Genomic DNA, 11,092 nt, shown 5'->3' on the forward strand with positions numbered 1-11,092 from the left:
AGAGAGAGATTGCACTGGATAATAGTAATACAGAGTCCATTACGTCGCTTAGCGCTATCGATGGTGATGCGGCAGCGGATTACATTACACACCTTTGCCGAGCCTTTCAAGTGATTACTGAATATTTATTCCTGTTGTTATTGTTGTTTTTTGTTTTTCTTTTGCTGTTGTTGTCATTTATTATGCGTCGACGTGTTGCGAAGCCTCATGTTAACTTTGAGTTGTATTGTATCGTAGTTTTGACTTAATAATAAAAGGCTCCCAAAATGATGATAATAGTGATGATGTTTTAATTTTCCGTATTGGTTCATGTAATTCGCATCTCATGAACTCGCATGTGACGAATGTTTTTTTTTTTGTATCTATTATTCGTTTGATGCAAGGTCTTATATATATATATATATATATATATATATATATATATATATATATATATATATATATATATATATATATATATATATATATATATATATATATATATATATATATATATATATATATATATATATATATATATATAAAATGTATGTGCATAATCGCTGATGTGTTCCAAGTGTCACCTAGAATGTAACACTAAAATTGTAATATATATTGATTTGATATTTCTGTATGCGGTATTGGTGTATTTCTGGGCCAGAAAGCCTCTGTCTGTATGAATATGGATACACGAGTGTTCCCAGCCCTCCCTGCTGTGCTAGCTTGCTTTGAATGGGTTCCCCTTAGATATTTTTCAGTCAAAACATTGTATGAATCGTATAAACGTCAGTGTGAATGATATTAAATACATAATGTTCTAACAGCCGAGCCAAGGGAGCGATGGCCTAAAACTCGGTTTCCTGCTCCTCCTGCTCCTCCTCTTCTTTCTTCTCTTTCTCCTTTTCCACCACTCCTTCCTCTTTCTCTTAACTCCAACTATCACTGAAGATTCTCTCCCCACCATCCATCAGCTGACTCCTACATCATAAGTTTATTACAGAGAAAGATGAAGCACAGCCGTAGTTCACTCTCTTCCCTCGTACATCAAAAATAAACTGTCTCGAAAGCGCACGGCAGAGGCTTGATAAAGAAATATGGTAAAACAAAATAAATCAAAATATTTGAATGACATGATCAATGGATGCTTGCTCTTCTTGTGCGTGTGCCTGTATACAATAAAGTGCGTTATTTGTTGTCGTTATTTGCTCGATTGTAAAGCTTTATACGAATCCGTTCTTCCGTTTTTTTCTACTTTGCAGGTTTGTATGCTTCACATTTATAAAATCCATTGAAAATAACAAAGTCCAATGGGAGGAAAACACTCAGATTACCAGTAAAAATCCCTGCTCTCTCTCTCTCTCTCTCTCTCTCTCTCTCTCTCTCTCTCTCTCTCTCTCTCTCTCTCTCTCTCTCTCTCTCTGACTCTCTCTCTCTCTCTCTCTCTCTGTCTGTCTGTCTGTCTCTCTCTCTCTCTCTCTCTCTCTCTCTCTCTCTCTCTCTCTCTCTCTCTCTCTCTCTCTCTCTCTCTCTCTCTCTCTCTCTCTCTCTCTCTCTCTCTCTCTCTCTCTCTCTCTCTCTCTCTCTCTCTCTTCGGAATTTTAAGGGACACAAAAATGTCATTAGTTCGTCGTCTCTGAAGTGATGGCACATGATGACAAGTAAAAGTCCTCTCTCACAGTAACAAAACTCTTCCTTGTAAAGTCTTCGAGCAATTTAATCAAGATAGTAATCTACTGAAGAAACTCAGGATATGTGAGACGCTAGTATTGCCTCTGTGGTTAAAAATGGATACTTTTTTTTTTAACGTAGTACTTGTCCTACACTGCTCCTCAATACCTCAAGAAACTCGATCGTCTGAGCTTTGTTTTAATGGGAAGAAAAATTTCTTTTGAAAAAAGTATTTGGGGGTAAATATGTTCTGCTATATCAACGAAACAAATTATAGATCTAGATAACCGGTTATTAGTTAGATTATCGTATCATCTGATTTTTTCTCAAAATATAGAAACATAAATACGAAAAATTATCAAGGCAATTAGTAGTATAACAGAATCGCAACATATAACAATCACGTCTCTTAAACTTTTGCCTCAAGTAATGGAAACTAAGTGTGCAAACACGGAGCCTTTCCTTTCCACTTCCGTCATCATCTGTCTTGTGTATTCCCTTGAGAAAGAAAACGAGGACGATACTAACAAGAATTACATAAGGAGAGTGCCTCTAATTTACATCCATTAAGGACAAACGAGTAGAGAAAGACGGGTGGGGCAGCGAGGGTGGAGAGGAGGGAGGGAGGAAAGTATGACGGAAGGGTGGAGGGGGAGTTTGCCCAGGGAGAGAAGGTCTGCCCCAAACGCCCCTTAGGCCGTGGGCTGAGACAGAAAAAACTGTCACTTTCGCTCAAAAAATTAGGTGGCAAATTTTCTCCACTTTTGTCATCTAATACACATAAGTCTGAATTGCAAACCCCTTTTTCCCCACATTTTCACTTGCACATTAATGAATGACAAGATATGATATGATTAGATGAGAGGAAGAGAGTTAAAAGAATGGAGGAGGAAGACAAAATTCTGGCACACACACACACACACACACACACACACACACACACACACACACACACACGAGAGACACAAGGTCGTAAAGTTTAAAGAGAGTTTCGGGAGAGGCGGAAGACTGAATTTGTAAACAGCAGGTGAGTGTGACCTTGAAACAGCCGGGGGGGGGGGGGGGGAGAGAGAGAGAGAGAGAGAGAGAGAGAGAGAGAGAGAGAGAGAGAGAGAGAGAGAGATTTACATAGAAAATCAGACCACACAGACCCCATGGTCCAGACTAGGTGGTCTGTCCTGAAACCTAAGTGACCCTACACTAATCAGATGGCTCCAAAACTTTGCATTTCTACTCAAGTTATTATCAAGTTGAAGGAAGTGACGGTCGAGCTTGTTTTTGAAGGAGTCAATCGTGTTACACTGGACCACTGACGGTGGGAGCTTATTCCATTCTCGCACTACAACGTTGGTGAAGAAACATTTGGTGCAGTCTGAATTTACTTGTCTACATTTAAGTTTTGTGCCATTATTCCTCGTTCGCAAAATGTCATCGATCATAAACAGTTTTGAGTTGTCCACATTCGTAAATCCATTAAGTATTATAAAACATTCGATCAGTTTTCCTCGGAGGCGACGTTTCTCAAGAGAGTACATGTTAAGGGTGAAAAAGCCTCTCGTCGTACGGTTTGTTGCGCAAGGAAGGGATCATTTTTGTGACCCGACGACCTAATCTAGCAACGTCCTTTGCTGTACCGCATATTCCAAGTGAGGTCTGAGTAAACTACTGTAAAGCGGAAGTATTACTTTTTTAATTTTTTAATAAAAAGTTTCTTTTAATGAGGCCCAACATTCTGTTCGCTTTATTTGCTGCATCGATGCATTGCTGTGAGAATTTGAGGTTTGTCGCGATTTTTGACACCCAGGTCCTTGACGTATTGAACGCTTGTGAGTTTGACGCCGCGCATTTCGTAACTGAACTTCTTATTTCTTGTTACAACTTGAAGGACCTGGCACTTATCTACATTAAAGGGCATCTCCCATCTATCAGACCAAGCTGAAATTTTATGCAAATCCTCTTGGAGGCTTTGTCTGTCTTCGTCAGTGAGAACCGAGTTACCAATCTTTGTGTCGTCTGCATATTTACTAATGAGATTATTGATTCCAACATCCACAACGTTGATGTAAATAATGAAGAGCACTGGGCAAAGAACAGGCGCCCACTCTGAGCTAAATCCGTCAATCACCACTCTTTGTTGTCTGTTGCTCAACCAACTCGCGATCCATTGGTGTACTTCACCGTCAATACCTACTATGCGTTTCAGAGGCCATGACACACAGTTTTTCTAATATAACATTCTAACAAAGCGTCGGACAAGGATGGTATTTTGGGAGACGATGATTGAGACCCCGACCTAATAGGCAAAAATAGGCTTGGGTGCCAAATGTGGATGATAACGACACTTGTAGGAGTAACTTTAAGGTAAACTTCACTAAAATATACAGGCACGAGTAGCGAGGCTAGGTGCCGTCATCATGTATGCACCGCCTCTCACTCGTGACGTTTACGTGACGTGTAACTATAAAGTAGTAGTAATCACTGACTCAACCGGCAGTCTCTCTCTCTCTCTCTCTCTCTCTCTCTCTCTCTCTCTCTCTCTCTCTCTCTCTCTCTCTCTCTCTCTCTCTCTCTCTCTCTCTCTCTCTCTCTCTCTCTCTCTCTCTCTCTCTCTCTCTCTCTCTCTCTCTCTCTCTCTCTCTCTCTCTCTCTCTCTCTCTCTCTCTCTCTCTCTCTCTCTCTCTCTCTCTCACACACACACACACACACACACACACACACACACACACACACACACACACACACACACAAACACAGCAACAAGTCACCCACCTCACTATGTTATATACTTACAGCATGTTGTATAAAAGACTGTATTTTCCATGCAAAGGATAAGTAATTTCCTGCGAGTGAAACTTTTTCGCAAATATATAATATTTTCAAATGAGCATCATCCCTATGTATATGGGCTGAACTATGTAGTGTGTGTGTGTGTGTGTGTGTGTGTGTGTGTGTGTGTGTGTGTGTGTGAGAGAGAGAGAGAGAGAGAGAGAGAGAGAGAGAGAGAGAGAGAGAGAGAGAGAGAGAGAGAGAGAGAGAGAGAGAGAGAGGATGGTCAAGCAACAAACAGAACAATAGCCACGATAAACAAAACAAACAAAAACAAAAAAAACGTCGGCGCTGGAGAGAGAGAGAGAGACCTGGATACCATTGTCGTCGCTCTCGACATCGCGATGCTGCTGACCGGGTGTGGCACGCGGGCTTGCTGGAGAAGCTTCGTGCCAAAGGCATCAAGGACACCTGCTGATGCTGATGAGCGACTACCTTCAAGGAAGAAGCCTCCACGTCGTCGTCGGCGGCCAGCAGTCAAGGACCTCCAGTGGGTGCCTCAGTCCCTCAGGGATCTGTGCTGGGACCTGTCCTCTGGAATCTGTACATCGACGACCTTCTCAGGAGTCTGCCAGCAGTCTTTGCATACGCTGACGACTGCACGCTCTCCCTCTCCTACCCTCGCCAAGAAAGCCAGCAAGCGGTTGCTGAGGTCAACCAGCAACTACGCATGATACGGGAGTGGGGGGAGCGCTGGCAGGTGAACTTTGCTCCTGAGAAGACTCAGGCGATGGTGATCTCTCGGTCCCCGGCAGCCACACAAGCTGTCGAAGGAAGGGTGATGTTTGGCTCCGTCACCCTCCCGCTCCAGGATTACGTCAGGATCCTCGGAGTGGACTTGGACCGAGAGCTGCGCTTCGACCACCACCTGAAACACGTCGCCAACCAAGCCTCCCTACGTGTCTCTGCCCTTCGTAGAGTGGCTAATTTCCTCGACAAGCGAGGAATCATGCTCCTCTACAAGGCCCAGGTAAGATCCTACCTGGAGTACTGGGCTCTGACCTGGATGTCCAGCGCTTCCACACACCTGCAGAGACTGGACAAGGTGGAGCGACGGGTGCAGCGACTGTTACAGGAGAACAACCCCCAGCCGCCTCCTCAGGATATTATACATCTAGACACTCTGGAGCACCGCCGGGACGTCGCTGCGCTGGTGGTGTTCCACAAGGCCAGGTACAAGGAGTACCACACCTGGCGAGACTGAAGCTCCCCCCGCGAGAGGCTGTGAGAGATACGAGAACGGTACTCTCCAGCCACGAGCAGGTCGGGGTGCCGAGGTCACGCGCCAGCCAGCACCAACGGACCTTCACCTCCAGGGTGTCCCGCTTGTGGAACACATTCACTGCAGCAGGGCCAATAGTGAGGGAAATGTCCACCCAGCAGGTAAAAGTGGCTGCTCACAGGTGGCGAAGAACATGCCCCACACCACTAGTGATGCTAAATACACAGTGAACAAGTGCAAAGGGCTTTTGAAATAATGCACGAGAAAAAGTGACATTTTAAGCCCTAAAAAGTGCACAGAGAAACATATGCTACTCGAACGATCGCATAAAGCGTCGTCGGTGAAATACAAATATGTTGTGTACTATAGATTCGTCAGTTTAAATAAAAATATAAAAAAAGAGAGAGAGAGAGAGAGAGAGAGAGAGAGAGAGAGAGACTGCCGGTTGAGTCCGTGATTACTACTACTTAAATTTATAGTTACACGTCACATGGACGTCACGAGTGAGAGGCGGTGCATACATGATGACGGCACCTAGCCTCGCTACTCGTGCCTGTATATGTGTTTATTTGTGTGTGTTAGTGTGTCTCATCCATCACAGTCTGATCACGCGCTTAAATGGTGATCACCAGCCACTATCCCCCCGAAAGAAATTAGAGCTGTGTGTTGACGGATCTTTGAGTACACCTGAAACCGCATATCACACCCCAACACACCCGGGAGACGGCGCACATCTACTGAGTGACACCGTACCCATTCAATGCTGGATGGAATGGGGGATGGAAGGAAGCAGACTGCCTATATGTATCTAGACACGTCAGAAAAAAAAATTGGAACTCTTAGTTGTGAGCCGAACGGGGCTTATATATATATATATATATATATATATATATATATATATATATATATATATATATATATATATATATATATATATATATATATATCTATATATAATGTGTGTGTTTGTGTGTGTGTATGTGTGTGTGTGTTGGGGGGGGGGGTAGGTGGATGTGGGGGGGTGCGCATCTCTCTCTCTCTCTCTCTCTCTCTCTCTCTCTCTCTCTCTCTCTCTCTCTCTCTCTCTCTCTCAAAATATTGCAGCCAACTGTAAAAATAATCCGAAATCCTTCTTCAGTTACATAAACAACAGAAAGGCAATCAGAAGTGGAATTGGACCCTTAACAAGCAGCGACGGTGCACTAGTGACTGACAGCCAACACGTTGCAAACCTATTAAACAATTACTTTACCTCGGTGTTTAATAATAACAGTCCTCCCACCACTACCACCAACACCAGTACTAATGTAAATCCCGAGCATGCATTGCCTAACCTTGAAATAAAACCCGATGAAGTCCTTAAGGCCCTCAAATCACTTAAAACAAATAAAAGTCCTGGACCTGACAAAGTATATCCAACTCTGCTGAAAGAAACAAAGAGCGAAATACTCTCCTCCCTCACAACCGTATACAATATGTCCTTGCGACAAGGCATCGTCCCTTCAGATTGGAAAAAGGCTAACGTGGAACCGATTTTTAAGAAAGGAGACAAAAAAGTAGCAGGTAACTACAGGCCCATTAGTCTAACTTCGGTTGTAGGTAAGCTACTTGAGGGCATAATTAGAGACAAAATTGTGAGTTACCTTGAAAGCCACTCATTAATTGGGGACTCACAACATGGCTTCCGAAACAAAAGATCCTGCCTATCAAACCTATTAACCTTTTATAACGACCTCTTCACTGTTTATGACGTAACCAAATCACTGGACGTAGTTTATCTTGATTTCCAGAAAGCGTTGGATAAAGTCCCACATCATAAATTACTTTACAAATTAAAGCAAATAGGTATTGACGGTCAAGTACACCAATGGATCGCGAATTGGTTGAGCAACAGACAACAAAGAGTAGTGATTGACGGATTTAACTCAGAGTGGGCGCCGGTTACTAGTGGCGTCCCTCAGGGCTCGGTTCTTGGCCCAGTACTCTTCATTATTTACATCAACGACGTGGATGTTGGACTCAATAATCGCATTAGTAAATTTGCAGACGACACTAAGATTGGAAACTCGGTTCTCACTGACGAAGACAGGCAAAGCCTCCAAGAGGATTTGCACAAAATTTCAGCTTGGTCGGATAGATGGGAGATGCCCTTTAACGTAACCATGTGCCAGGTCCTTCAAGTTGGAACGAGGAATAAGAAGTTCGATTACGAAATGCACGGCGTTAAACTCAAAAGCGTTCAATGCGTCAAGGACTTGGGGATCAAAATCGCGTCAAACCTCAAATTCCCACAGCAATGCATCGATGCAGCAAATAAAGCGAACAGAATGTTGGGCTTCATTAAAAGAAACTTTTTATTCAAGAATAAAGATGTAATACTCCCGCTCTACAATAGTTTAGTCAGACCCCACTTTGAATATGCGGTGCAGTTTTGGTCTCCCCAACATGCAAAGGATATTGCTAAATTAGAAGGTGTTCAGTGTCGGGCAACGAAAATGATTCCTTCCTTGCGCAACAAATCCTACGAAAAAAGGCTTTCTACCATTAACATGTTCTCTCTTGAGAAACGTCGCCTCCGAGGAAAACTGATCGAATGTTTTAAAATACTTAATGGTTTCACGAATGTAGACAGATCAACATTGTTTATGATCGATGACACTTTGCGCACGAGGAACAATGGCGTAAAACTCAAATGTAGACAAGTAAATTCAGACTGCACCAAATTTTTCTCTACCAACGTTGTAGTGCGAGAATGGAATAAGCTTCCACCATCAGTGGTCCAGTATAACACGATTGACTCCTTCAAAAATAAGCTCGACCGTCACTTCCTTCAACTTAATATCAACTAGAGTAGAAATGCAACGTTTTGGAGCCTTCTGATTAATGTAAAATCACTTAGGCTTAAGGACAGACCACCTAGTCTGGACCATGGGGTCTGTGTGGTCTGATTTTCTATGTAAATCTATATAAATCTCTCTCTCTCTCTCTCTCTCTCTCTCTCTCTCTCTCTCTCTCTCTCTCTCTCTCTCTCTCTCTCTCTCTCTCTCTCTTTTACTGTTAGTCAACCATTATGATCAACAAAAATCAATGTCCATGATAAATTGCCAACCACATTCAAGTTTGATAAATACGATAATGGTATGATAGTGGTTAACACACACACACACACACACACACACACACACGATGCACACACACACACACACACACACACACACACACACACACACACGATGCACACACACACACACACACACACACACACACACACACACACACACATACAACTCACACAGAGAATTAAATTTAACATCAGTATCATACTCTAATTTGTAAACAATATCTGGCAAATTAAATTATCCATACCTCTAAAGTATGTCATGGGAAGCATAATAGGAGGGTACACAGAACAAAATTTTAATTAATAATCTTTGAAAAAATGATATAGGAAATCACCAATCATTCCCAAAACTAATCACATAACTTTTTGAGAGAATTCAATGAGCAAAATATTCAACATCCTCTATTTTATGTTTGTTGAATCTAATCCTCCCGAGGCACCGCACGCTACATGGGTTAAAATAAACATTTATCTCTCTCTTTTCCTTTGACTACGTATTTAGGGGTCATCAGCATCACAGTCTACGGGGCTACGCTGCCATGTGTTATGTTTCCTATTTAGGTTATGTAGATAACGTTGGATGAAAATCGGTGAATGGGGTGGCGGTGGGGCTGGCGGGGGTGGCGGTTGGGAGAGGTGGAAGTGGTGGAGACGGTTGTGGTTGTGGTGGCGGTGGTGGTGATCTGCAGAGGGAGTAGAGGGAGAAAGGAAGTTCTGGAAGAAAGTGAGAAGGGAAGAAGTCAGAGAAAGAGGAAATATATAGGGAGTGAGAGGTATGGAAAGAGGGAAGTAAAAAAGTGAGTAAAGAACAAACTCAAAATTACGAAAAAACACGCTTTTAGTCTTTTATCGAGAGAGAGAAGACAAGACCAAGAAAAACGAGGGAGCAACGTTATTAAATCTTCACCAAATGTTCACGGCCACTGGGAGCTCACCTTGCACTGGCTTGCCTTGCCTTGCCTTGCCCTGCCTTGCCCTGCCTTGCCTTGCCCTGCCTTGCCCTGCCTTGCCTTGCATTGTCTTGCCTTGCTTCGTCTTGCCTATCTTTCCCTTGTCTTGTCTTGTCTTGTCTTGCCTTGTCTTGCCTTGCCTTGCCGTGCCTTGCCCTGCCTTGCCCTGCCTTGCCTTGCCCTGCCTTGCCTTGCCCTGCCTTGCCCTGCCTTGCCTTGCATTGTCTTGCCTTGCTTCGTCTTGCCTATCTTTCCCTTGTCTTGTCTTGTCTTGTCTTGCCTTGTCTTGTCTTGCCTTGTCTTGCCTTGCCTTGCCGTGCCTTGCCCTGCCTTGCCTTGCCCTGCCTTGCCCTGCCTTGCCTTGCCCTGCCTTGCCCTGCCTTGCCTTGCATTGTCTTGCCTTGCTTCGTCTTGCCTATCTTTCCCTTGCCTTGTCTTGCCTTGCCTTGCCGTGCCTTCCCCTGCCTTGCCCTGCCTTGCCCTGCCTTGCTTTGCCCTGCCTTGCCCTGCCTTGCCTTGCATTGTCTTGCCTTGCTTCGTCTTGCCTAGCTTTGCCTTGATTTGCCTTGCCTTGCCTTACCTCGACTTGCCTTGCCTTGCCTTGCCTTGCCTGCACACCCAGCCGCCGGAACGCAAAAAAAAGATTGAAGTCAGTAAAGAAAAAAAGCTCCTAAAATATAGGCGCACTTGGGGCCTGTAGGTTATAGGCGACATAACAAAAAATTCACTCTAAGTTACGACTCGGGCAGCGCAGCATTCGGTTGGGCCGGGATGAGGAAAGAGTGTAGTGTAAGAGCGTAGCCAAGGGTTGCCTCTGAGACCTTATAGTTAACATAGCAAGGATCTGCTGTAGTGACTGGAGGAAATACAATTATAGTCGAGTTAGGCGAAGGTGAGGTGCTGGTATCAGCGCGCAGGATGTGGTGAGGATGCTGTCAAGGTTCAGTGAGGGAGAAAGGTGTAAGTTTTTGCTGGTGGAGGTACGATAGGATTGTGGCGTGAAGGCAGTGGTGGTTGGGGTGCGGAAAGCCTACGGTAGGATGAATAAAGTTGGAGCGAATGTGTTAATAGTGCAGTAATATAGAGATTACTTTCGTGTGTGGTATCCGCGCGGAGGGGGGGGGGTTGAGTGTGGAAAACAAGCTATTGTGATATAATTGCTGTACGAGAAAAAAACGCGATTGAAATGTGAGTTATGCCATCACAAGGAAGAGAGCTATGCAACACAATCATACCAAAGAAAACATAATGAAACAAAAACTGTCCACTCGAAATATAACTTATAAAATGGGATAAAAAAAAAAGTAAAAACACGAGGGCACTGCT

Source organism: Eriocheir sinensis, chromosome 43 (assembly GCF_024679095.1).
Source record: "Eriocheir sinensis breed Jianghai 21 chromosome 43, ASM2467909v1, whole genome shotgun sequence".
Lineage (NCBI taxonomy): Eukaryota > Metazoa > Arthropoda > Malacostraca > Decapoda > Varunidae > Eriocheir > Eriocheir sinensis.